Source organism: Zootoca vivipara, chromosome 12 (assembly GCF_965207765.1).
Source record: "Zootoca vivipara chromosome 12, rZooViv2.hap1.1, whole genome shotgun sequence".
NCBI classification, from domain to species: domain Eukaryota; kingdom Metazoa; phylum Chordata; class Lepidosauria; order Squamata; family Lacertidae; genus Zootoca; species Zootoca vivipara.
Window position 1 is genome coordinate 26,653,904 of NC_142595.1, and position 12,140 is coordinate 26,666,043.

The following is a 12,140-nucleotide window of genomic DNA, read 5'->3' on the forward strand; positions in this document are numbered from 1 at the left end:
CACATTCCCACTTTGTGGCCCCTCCCCTCCCGTGCCTTGGCCCCGCCCCTTGCCCCCCCCTAGTTTTGATCCTGGGTACGCCCCTGCTGCAGAGGGCAGGGCTGTGGCTCAGAGAGTGAGTTACGCCAGTCCTGCAAAGTAACCAACTGCAACTGTTGTTATATGCCTCTTGCTGGGAGAGGAGAAAGTTGCTGAGAGAGGAGAAAGTATACAGCAACCCTGAATGGTAGTCCAATGTTATTATCCTGGTGTACTGGGGTTGTTGGTTTTTTTTAAAGGGAAATGCATTTTGGAGTGGGGATTGGCAGCAAAATTAAGGACTAGAGGGAACAAAGCAGCAAGGGCAAGAATTCCTGGGAATGCCAATGTCACAGATATTTCTTTTTATTAATCATTCAGAATTTAGTATCTATCATACCTTTCAACATTACACAAATTAAGATAGGAACACATGTACTATTCTTGCATCAAGGGCCAGGACAAAGGAGAAACAAACATGGTCAGAAGCAAGGGTGCACAGAACAACTAATGTGAATTTTACCTTTGTAGGGTAGGCTAGTTTCTACACAAGCACCCCCCCACACACACACACAAACACACCTTCTCTGTCCTTCATCCAGGCAACCAAGAGGCAACATCACAGTTCAAGGACACATTCCAGTCAGGTAACAAGGAAGGCCCATCCCATCTCGCCACCTGAGGAGAAACATGAATGTGCCAACCCCTGCCACTGGATCACCTCCCCACCTTGCTGAAACCTGCCAAGTTGGGGGTGGGCATTCCTGCAATATAAGTGGTGGGGCAGGCAGGCAGGATGTTGCCTCTTGTCTGAGGTGGCCCCCTGCCTCATGGGTGGGCCAGCTATGAGTAACAACACTCAAGGAGGGTGTAAAGCAGGGCCAGTGAGAGCCATAACTTGGGGAGGGTCCCTAGGGCCACACAGAGAGGCCCAGAGAGCCACGTTTGGCCAACAGCCTGAGATTCTCTATCTTTGCCCTAAAGGATGCCTTACTTCTTCTGTTTGGCTTGTCCTGCACTAAGTGACAGTGGTGTCCAGAAAGTCAGCCTGCTGTGTGGACTGGTCTGGTCTCCATTTGATGATGGGTGGAAGTTGTTGAAGTATTGATGCAATTTCTCAAGGAGCCTTCTTTCCTTAGATCCAAATTATTAATATTTCAAGTAGTGAAGAGATACTTAAGGAGACTACTTGGCTGGATAGTTGTTTATGGGAGCTTATGGAGAAGGGAAGCAGCGCAGTGGTGTTTGCTGTTTAAACAACCCAAAAAGCCACACTATTTAAAAGTTTTTTGTTTTTTTAAGGTGTTTACAGCACATGTAAACCTGTAGATTGACCACCCCATCTATAGCATATGAAATGGCAGAATGCACATCAGATTACTGCCATGCAGCTCAATCCTATAGTCAAAAGTAAGTGCAATGGGCCTTATGCACAGGTAAGCTTGTACATATGGTAATAATTGCCAGCCTCTGTTCCTGCATGTGCATTTGCAGGATAAGCACTAAAGCCATGGGCATCTCCCTCAAATTCATATTTAACTTATGGATACTTGAAGTAGAATAGTGAAATCTCAGTTTGTGTCATGCTGTCTGGCATTGATCCCCTTCTCAAGTTCAGTGGAACAAAAGGGTTTGGAGGCACCTCTCTTCGAGGAGTCACCCCATATTGCCAGAACTAACAGGCCAGAAGTTGCTGCTTTACTGGATTTCCTCAGAGTTAGAAGACACACACGCAGTGTCATCCCTTGTAAAGTGTTTCTTAGGAGCAATAGTGTGTTTTTAAACTGCCTGTTTACACAATTTCTGCTACCTGATTTTACATATTCTCATGCAAAATTAGAGACAAATTTTGGTACAAATGTTGGTACAATTTTTTAAAAAATTGCATTGTTATAAAGAATATTATTTGACTTTTCTCAATATGTCTCTGTGGTTCTTGTTCTGTTCCCAAATCATTCTTGATTTTTTTTTTACTTAATATTAATCAAAATGGGAGGAAACACAATTAAATACTTAGGGTTGTCTTACTAGGGAAACCTCCTGCAGTTTTTCCATCCCTAAATCCAATTACAGGGGATAAGTAACCATGGAATAGGATGGTAATAATTCTTTTGAAGAAGCTGCAGTAAGTAGCTAAACCTAAGGAGCATTATCTGAACGACTAAGCACTAGAAACTTAAGGAGGAATTTATTTGTTGCCTTTTTTAGATACATCATTATTATCACTAATAAAGCACAGTGTTGAGAGGTCTTGCATATGGAAATCAAACACAGGTTGACAAACTTGTCCAGAACCTATATACAGTACCATTAACAACAATATCAGTCTCTGAGTATTTGAACTTCAAACAGAGAATCATGTTGTAAATTATATACCTTGTTTCTCTATGACCTCTCAGTCTCTAAAGAGGTACAATAGTGTATTGCACACCATTCCTTTATTATTACTGCTGTGAACGGTTAATTAATTGAATTGTCACAAATTTTACTTTCTACATTTAATCGTCTGACCGTACTGTTTACTATTTTCTCACTCTACACCCACATGTTATGTACCTACCAACTAAATATGACAATACATGTATTTGATTAAGTGGACTCTAGACCACAGATACTTATACCATAATAAATTTCTCTGTTTTTAAGCTGCAATAAAATTCTAAAATGCTGTCTTGAGCATGCATATAAACTTTCATGCCAATATATCAGTCCTCATGGGAGATACTGTACTATATTGTATTCTCTTTTGCATACTTCCTGTTTCCCTGAAACATGGGTGCAGGGCTCAAGTTCAGATTCATCGTTTAAATGCAGGCTGTTATCTGAGCATGTGTGCCAGTTTCCATGTTGATGTCTGAAGACCAAATAACACTTTATACTAGTAAATATATGTTCCCAGCACGATGTTTACTGATGTAACAAATAATATTAGGGTAGTGGGCACTCACAGGGGAGAATCAACATGAGGGAACGAGGGCTGCTTAACTCCTTCTACACCAACTGGTGGTCTTCTGAAAATGTACTCATCTAACCTATTTTCCTTTCAACCAGCTTCAACATTAAAGATAACCAGGAACTAGAGAATCCACACATTAGAATGTAGCAGAATCTTACATTGAATGTAAAAAGTGCCATAGCATAACATTACAAGGAAACAATTTACTTAGGTTAGGGGGAATCAAAGTGATTAGAAGCAAGCACAAGAGACAACAACCTACAAAACACAATGTGCATAAAAAAAATAAGAATGATTTAAAAAAGACACGACGGTTGACATGTTTTCAATGCTGGCATAAAGAAAATTGTGGGGGTGGGGTGAAGGAAGCTGAAGGAAACACAGTGGAGAAGAAGTCCATGCTAAGGTGCTCACATTTCTGCCCTCAGTTGCTGAAAAACCAAACCAACAGCATTCTAGAGCAGCCATTTACCAATTTTCCCAGAGAAAGGTTATGTGCAGCCACATCTAGGGATGTCAGAGAACACTGATAGAAACAGAAATTGCAATCACTGATGTCTGCTTATTTGTTCCATGTTCAAAACACAAATCAATCCAGAAAAAAATCCTATTCATTGCTGTTCTTGTCTTCAGTCCAAACATTACGTAATTTATGTTTTCCCCTATTTGCATTAAATTTCCTTTGCAGAGATACATTGTGTAATAAGGCCGCTATACTGGCAACGGGGGTTAAATCATGTTGAAAATGCATAAAAAATCTTTAAAGTTCCAAAATATTAACTGTAGAGCTTTTCCTTTAAAAAGTTCAACAACTTAGGGCACTCAACAACTTTTGAGGTGTCATGGTTTTTTAAATATGGCAACCCTAGTGTAATAGCATTACAATAATTAATTAATTAATTAATTAATTGCATAAAATTCTGCTGCAGTGGACAGTGACATTAATGATGTTTTTGTTGCAAGCCAAACTGCTGCAGAACAGGAACAGCACTGCATGTGACAAACATCAGTTGGATTGAAAATCGATAATTTTTTTACATCCCTAGTCAAATTCTATGCATACTTGCTTGGACATAAGTTCCCCTATATACAGCTGTACCTTGGTTTTCGAACAGCTTAGTTCTCAAACGTTTTGGCCCCCGAACTCCGCAAAACCAGAAGTGACTGTTCCAGTTTGCAAACTATTTTTGGAAGCTGAAGTCCGACAAGGCTTCTGTGGCTTCCGAACATTTGGAAGTCGAGCGGACTTCTGGGACAGATTCTGTTTGACTTCCAACGTACAACTGTACAAGACTTATTTCCTTGTAAGTGTGCATATAAGTGTGCCCTTCAAACCTGTGAATTCCAATGAATAATAGTCCATACTTAGGGGGCTTACACCATTGGATCCCCATAAGACCTTCAACCATCTCAATATGTCCTGCCTATCCCCATCCCTCCCAGAGGCTAGACATATTTGTTTTTTGTTGGTGACAAGCAAGAATATAGGTATTAAAGGAGAATTATATGGTCTTAACCCTGTAGTGCATTAATTAGACTTAAGCACGTTGCTTATATGAGGCTGGTTATCCCACAATCTGAGGGTGACTGCCAAAGGCAGTTTGGCAGTTACAGCTGAAGTTCTGTTTGATGAGATGGGACTAGTGAGTGAGATTTTATAACTTTTTTCAGTTAATGGAATTCAAAAATACATTGGGGTTGGGATTATAAGGAACAAAGTATCAATTTGTTGGGGCCTACCCCTCTTTTCAATGAGAGAAAGGGCTTGAGTTCTTCAGTGTAAAAAGGCAAAATAGCAGGCATCAGTGGGAATTTCTGGAAGGGCTTTGATATTGTTCTGAAACTGTGACATTTTAAATACCGGTACTTAGTAAAATATTAATGGAGACATCATAGTGCCTACCTCCTGCAAGAAGAGAAGCTTGACTGGGGGAGGAAATAAAGGTCTCATTAGTAGAGTTATTTGACTGTCAGCAAGCATGTGGATGCAGGGTAGGGTTCTCAATGGCTGCTAGTGACGATGTAACCAGGGAAAGGGCTCTGCCGTGCGTGAGAAAAGAAGAGCCAAGATGGAAGACAGAATGGTGTGGCTTATTATTGTGTGTTGTATATATTTAAATTTACTTTGAAATTACTTGGAGTCTGTGAGATTTAAAGGTAAAGGACCCCTGACAGTTAAGTCCAGTCACGAACGACTCTGGGGTTGCAGCGCTCATCTCACTTAACTGACAGAGGGAGTCGGCATTTGTCCTCAGACAGTTTTTCCGGGTCATGATGTGGCCAGCATGACTAAGCCACTTCTGGTGAAACCAGAGCAGCGCACGGGAACACCTTTTACCTTCCCACCGGAGCAGTACCTATTAATCTACTTGCACTTTGACATGTTTTCAAACTGCTAGGTTGGCAGGAGCTAGGGACAAATCCAAATAAAAATATTGCGGAAGTCAAGCTATCCTTAGGGATATAAAATGTATCATGTGAAATGCATTCAAGACAGGGCAAGTATACTTGTGCACTACATAGCTGCCAAGTTATCCCTTTTTTTAAGGGAAATTCCATTATGCTGAATAGGCTTCCTTGCGAGAAAAGGGAAAACTTGGCAGCTATGGTGCACTACTTCCCTAGAATATACACACTTTTCTTATAAATCCAATTAGCATTAATCACTTGAAATAGATTCAGAGAGGCACTTATTTCATCTAAATATTTAATTGCCTAATCAGCAGCACTTAGGGATCCTACTTGAAGCATTAAAACATTAGGTAAAATATATGCTGATACCCTGGGAACTGAATTGGGAGAAGCATTTTCCAAGTATTTCAGCCATATTGTAGAATTAACATTCATACTTATAGGTAAGTTTTGAAGCACTAACTTATAAAGTATGATACAAGATTATCAATACAGAGTTATTAAAGACATTTCACAGGAAGGGTACTGCTACTCAGAAGAGGAGATATTGCTTACAAGCAACTCTTTGCCACAGTCATAGGATTTGTCTGATTCAGGGTCCCTCTTGACTTTAAAAAGGTTCATTGGTTCAAAATATTAAGCTTATTTTCCTCTCAGATACAACCTTTGCACTCCAAAGCCAGAATATTTTGTGCCACATTTTTGTTACTGGGGGGGGGGGGAGCTACCTACTGTATTTGGTTCCTGCAGTAACATATGTAAATACCGTAGTTTGAATTACTCTCAGGAGATCCACTTGGTGTGCTTAGGTGTCTTAATGATACTATAAAAGTGTGCTTATTCATACTCATCCTGAAGTAGACAAAGGTGAAGAAGACACAACCACTGGGAATTTTTAGTCTATGTGTTTGGACATACAACAAGAGTGATTACTTCTCTTCAAAGACAGAAAACTATATTTTGTACTTTAAGACACATATAAGACAAACTAAAAGAAAGGTTGCTGCCTTCAACAGCTGTCTAACCCACAGAGATTTAACCAGTAATTTTTTTCTCAATGATATGATGGATTCTATTAAATGACTTCAGTGGGCACTTTTGGCTCATAACTAAATGTTACTGACCATAGTTAAACCCAATACCACAGAACATTAAATAAAGTATTTCCAGACATGCATTTTACAAGTTTCCTCTTGCTCTTAATGTCTCTGTAGTCAGATCTTTAAAATAATGTTTCTGGCTGCATAATTTGTTGCTTCTCTTTCTTTATGCAATTATACTTTCTATACTGTTCTGGAAATCCTACAGATATCTGGGTTCATTTACACCCATTGTGTGGTTAGCAACTGGTTAGCACTAACCTCTAAATGTGAATAAAATCCGCTACATTAATATAAAAAGCCTACATTTGTCTTGCATTTAACCACTCTCAGATAAGTAATGATTTATTCTAAGTCAGAGCTGCTAGATGTACCACATGAGTGATCTTGCAACACACATATCACTATGTGGATTAGTACTATTTCCCCCCTTTTTGCAGTTATCTGCAAGGCTAAACAACACAAACATGCATACCAATATTTATTCTATTTACCTTATAAAAGATTCCTTTGAATACTTTTTCCTGGGATTCACCATTTAAACTCTTCCCAGATTTTGTATTCTTCAAAGGCAAATTCCAGTTCTGTAGATCACTTTTTTCTTGTTCATCCAAGTGCTTCCAGGTATCTGTCAATCTGCAGGCAATATGGACCCTGCTCAGTAGCTATGTAGCACTTGATTGCTATTATTTATAAAAAGCATACATCCCTATGGCACTCAGTGTAGCAGGAACACCTGCTGAATATAACACACAGCCCCCACTTGATTATCAGAAAGGAACACTTTCCCCATTGTACAGATGGACAAACAAAGGGTTAAATGACTCTCCTAAGGTTCCACAATGAGTCTGTGACAGAACTGTCTGCCTAAGGTATCAGTATGATCTCTGTCACCATAGCAGCCAGCTAGCCAGCTAACCTCACAATTGATGTATTTACAATCCCCTTTTGGGGTATTATCTCTCATTTCTTATAACAGAAAATGGTAGAGTCTGCGTAAGTCAAGAACCTGCAAAAACATTAAAAAACTTGTCCCACACAGATGATTTGAGGGAGTAAGTAGCCTATGTCCAGTCTTGTCCCAGATCCCAGCAATTTATGTATGTAGGCAGCTTGAGTCTTCCCCCTCTAATGCATTTCAATTAATTTTAAATAATGAGAACTTAGAAAAAGAAGAAGTACCCTTGCCAAATATTTCCCTTATTTTAGAATATATATTATTTCAAGTTACACCAGTTAGAAACCCAACATGCATTTGTTAGTTCACTGACTAGGGTGATGGACCAGAATGAAAAGCAGCAGGAGGCAGAAAAGCTGACAACACATTGTAGCGAGGATGCTAGTGAGGAAATTTGTTTCCCAAATATCAGTAGATGTGAATTAGAAGTTGAATGCTACCATTTGAAACATGAAACCTACAAATTTTCAACATTTTCAGATTGGATGGTATTTATTTATTTGTTTGTTTATTTATTTATTTATTTATTATACCCCGCCCATCTGGCTGGGTTTCCCCAGCCACTCTGGGCGGCTTCCAACAGGACATTAAAATACAATAATCTATTAAACATTAAAAGCTTCCCTGTATGATGGACAGTGTGTTGCCCTTCCACCTCCACACGTAGGAACAGAACCAACGCCAGGTTACTTTAGAACCAGCACTTCCATTCCATTTACAAAAAGCAGCAGTGGGAATATAGTTTAATTGAATACATAGCTCCTAGGCATTCATTGAAGGGGTTAATATTTCGAATTTTAACCATTTTCTTTGGCTCCAAACATTCAAGTTCCATAGTGCTTCAAGTAATGGATACAATAGCCCCACTGTTATTCCCTTTAGCCTCCTAACAACCTTATCAGATGGGATATTCCAAGGCTCCTCTATGAACTTTAGGAATCAGCAGATATTGAAACATGGATCTCCTACAACCAAATTTAATCTAGTGTAGCATACAGTTATCCAATATGCAAATAATGTCAGTGATATGCATTTTTGTTAACCACATATACTTGTTAGCATTTTCACCCCTCCCAATGTGAGAATCAGATGATAGTCTCCAGAGAGAGAAGTGGGCGGGAACTGTTCCTTCACTCAATTGCCTTCCTGACTCTGCTAATTTAGTGGGGTGTGGTATTTGCTATATTGCTCTGTAACTGTTGTGAGTAGCTCTGGCTCTCTGTTATGCTGTGTGTTTGCAGTGAGAGTTGTTTGTAGCTTTCACACAGCCTATGTATATATTCTGTAAATACGCATTAGCTTGAAGTAATAAAGAGGATTAAAAACCTCTGCCGCAGTATCCATTGTTTATTGAAGCAGAAGGTGCTCCAGTCATCCTGTTAGCCCAGTTGGGGCAGAAGAGGGACTGAAGACGTGGATATAGCCTGGCATAAAACCCACAATACTATGGTTCATTATATATTTACAGTAAGGCCTTCAGTTATTAACCAGATGGCCACCCGTCACTAAAGTATATTATTGTGAAACTATGTATCCAGTATCAGTATATAACAATTCAACTGTTGTTGTTTTTCCGGTTAGCTGTCTATAATAAACATAGCAGCTTCTGAAGTACTTTTGTTGTCAGAAGTCAGACCACCATCCGTGAATGGGCTACTGACTTGCAACTTGCTGGTTCCTGAGATACTTGCAAATAACGATGGACTATGTGGATCCTTATCGTCACCTGACGTTGAATTTAACAACTTATGTGGAAGTGTTCTGAGGATAACATGAAATAGTAAGCCTTGCCTGTTAAAAGGAAATACACAGTGGACAGACTAGTTTTTCAATGGTAATGTGGCAAAATAGTTTCAGCAAACCTACTCAGACATATAATTTATGTACCAAGATTTGATGTAATGAGTTCCGAGGAGACACCTTGGAGGGGCTGCTTGGATCAGGACAAGGGGTAGGAGAAGCCTATTGACGATGCTGGATTGGGAAAGCTGCATGGGGCCGCAACAATAATCTAAGAGCTCTGGGAGTTAGAATGCAGACAAGGAATCTGATCCTGGGGAGGTGACAACCCAGTGGGTTGTCACCCCGATGCCCCATTTCAGTCACACACCCACTTTTGACTGCACCACTGGAGCCTTCGCCTCCCACAGCCTCTGCCTCTCTGCCCACCAAGGAGGCATTTGATTCCCATTCTGGTTCTGAGCCAGCACTGTCAGGATCCTGTCACCTAGGACACAAAGATTCCAGCACCAGTGTGAAAAGACAGCTCATGTTCAGCCCACCAGAAAGAGTGCCTGCTTGCTTGCTCAGTCTAAAGACACATTCCACTCACTATGCAGAAGCTGTGCTTGCCCTATGCTTTTATAATAGGAGCCCAGGGGGCATGTCAGCTGTTGGATCAACATTTCAGCTTGCTAACCTTGTCATGCACCTGCTGTGCTGGTGACCCATGCTTTGCTTATGTACCATACTGATTTGAACTTCTTTTTTTATTAGAAAACAAAATCTGTGTCTGAGTACTTTGTCCATTGCAAGCTAAGACACTGGGTTTTAAAATATTTATTGATTTTATATTTGTTTTAAAGTTATTGTTTTATGTATATATATTTTTCAGTTGGCTTGTTGGTTTTAATTGTGCTCTATCTACTATTTTATTTGTGCACTGCTTGAAGAGTTTTTTTGAATAAGGGATTAATAAATTTTATGAATAAGAAAAGATGTTGACTATGTACCCTTACCGTAATTTGTAAGTGTAACATTACAGTCTTTCAAATAAAAAGAGTAGTACATACAGGCCTGAAATCATTATCTTAACTTGTGACTCTTGCTGAATTTTCTGTACAGTAGTGAATTTATGTGCGCTGCTCTGGTTCACCAGAAGCGGCTTAGTCATGCTGGCCACATGACCCGGAAGCTGTCTGCGGACAAACGCCGGCTCCCTCGGCCTATAGAGCAAGATGAGTGCGCAAACCAAGAGTCGTCCATGAGTGGACCTAATGGTCAGGGGTACCTTTACCTTTACCTTTAATGAGTTTAAGGTTAGACTAAATGGGGTTTGGGGATTCCCTCAAATCCTGCGGCAATATAGCTATAAGATGGGATTCTGTAGAAAAAGAGACTGCTAAAAAGGTCAAACAAGTTTATTTATTAAGGAAATAACTTAGGTCTGTTAAGCATATGCTTTGTTACATAACCTTGCACAATGAGTTGTGACAAACTAATAAGTAGAGATACTTCCCAAAAGTTTACATAGGACTTCCAGTGAACAATGTCCTAACCTCTCTCCCAGTTTCATATATGGGCCAAAGGCACTTGGGAAAAGATTAAAATAAATGAAACAGCCTTATCTGCAGAGTATTGCAATATCAGTTATTTGAAGGTTGTTGGCTCAAGTGCAGAAAACTGTGAACAGTAGAAGGGTACACAAAAATTGCACATGAGAATAACTTTTACTTACCAGCCTTAGCTGAAACATCTTTTCATCGCACTGTTAAAGAGTGTGCTCACTTTCTGTAAAGGAAGAGTGTAAATAAATTATGAAAGTCATAGGAGTGTGAGGTGATTGGTGCGGAGACAGTGAGTATTTAACAGAAGTACAAGCCTCAGCACATGTACAGTGAGTTTCTGTTAAGAGCGTGAATGGAGACTCTGATAAGTCCTTTGATATGGTATCTCCAACTTCTCTGGATCTTCCTTCCCCAGGAGTTCTCTATGACTCCTTCACTGCTTGCATTTAGGGCAGTCAAAACTTTTCTTTTCTTTTTTTTAATCAGGTTTTTGAGCCATCCTACATATTTGGGCTGCTGTGAGCTTTGTTGTTGTGTTCATATTTTTTTTACTGAATTTAATGTGTGCGACTCTGATCTCTTGAGGGCAGAGAGGATATAAAGGTAAAGGGTAAAGGGACCCCTGACCATTAGGTCCAGTCGTGACCGACTCTGGGGTTGCGCGCTCATCTCGCATTATTGGCCGAGGGAGCCGGCGTATAGCTTCCAGGTCATGTGGCCAGCATGACGAAGCCGCGTTTGGCAAACCAGAGCAGCACATAGAAACGCCGTTTACCTTCCCGCTGTAGCGGTCCCTATTTATCTACTTGCACTTTGACGTGCTTTCGAACTGCTAGGTTGGCAGGAGCTGGGACCAAGCAACAGGAGCTCGCCCCGTCACAGGGATTCGAACCGTCGACCTTCTGATCGGCAAGCCCTAGGCTCAGTGGTTTAACCACAGCGCCACCTGTGAATAGAAATTTCTATTTAAATTACTTTAAATAGAAAAATAAAATATAGCGACAAGCAACAGTGTGAACACTAGCTCTGTAAGGCTGTGTCTGTAGAGCGAGAGAGATGAGGCTCTTTGTAGTGTGCCAGAGTATAAACATATGTTCTCCCGTGAGGGAAGTGAGGATAATATCAGCATAGGAGCAAGCATATTTCATCTGGATGAGCATGACCCCCAACTGTATGAGCTGAAATTGAAGCAGCATTAATGGTGAATCTGAGTGTCACTGCAAAGGCATATACTATAGCGAGGTCAAAGAGTGGCAAGAGTGGCAAATAGGTAAGCAGATGTAAGGAAAAAAGGTGGCTCAACAAGTGCAATGTGAATTTGAAGCTGTGTAGAAGTGAACTTCACAGTAAGAGTTCCATGAACCTAAACGAGTGTTTCGGAGTATGAGCACCAGTATTTCATGAGGCTA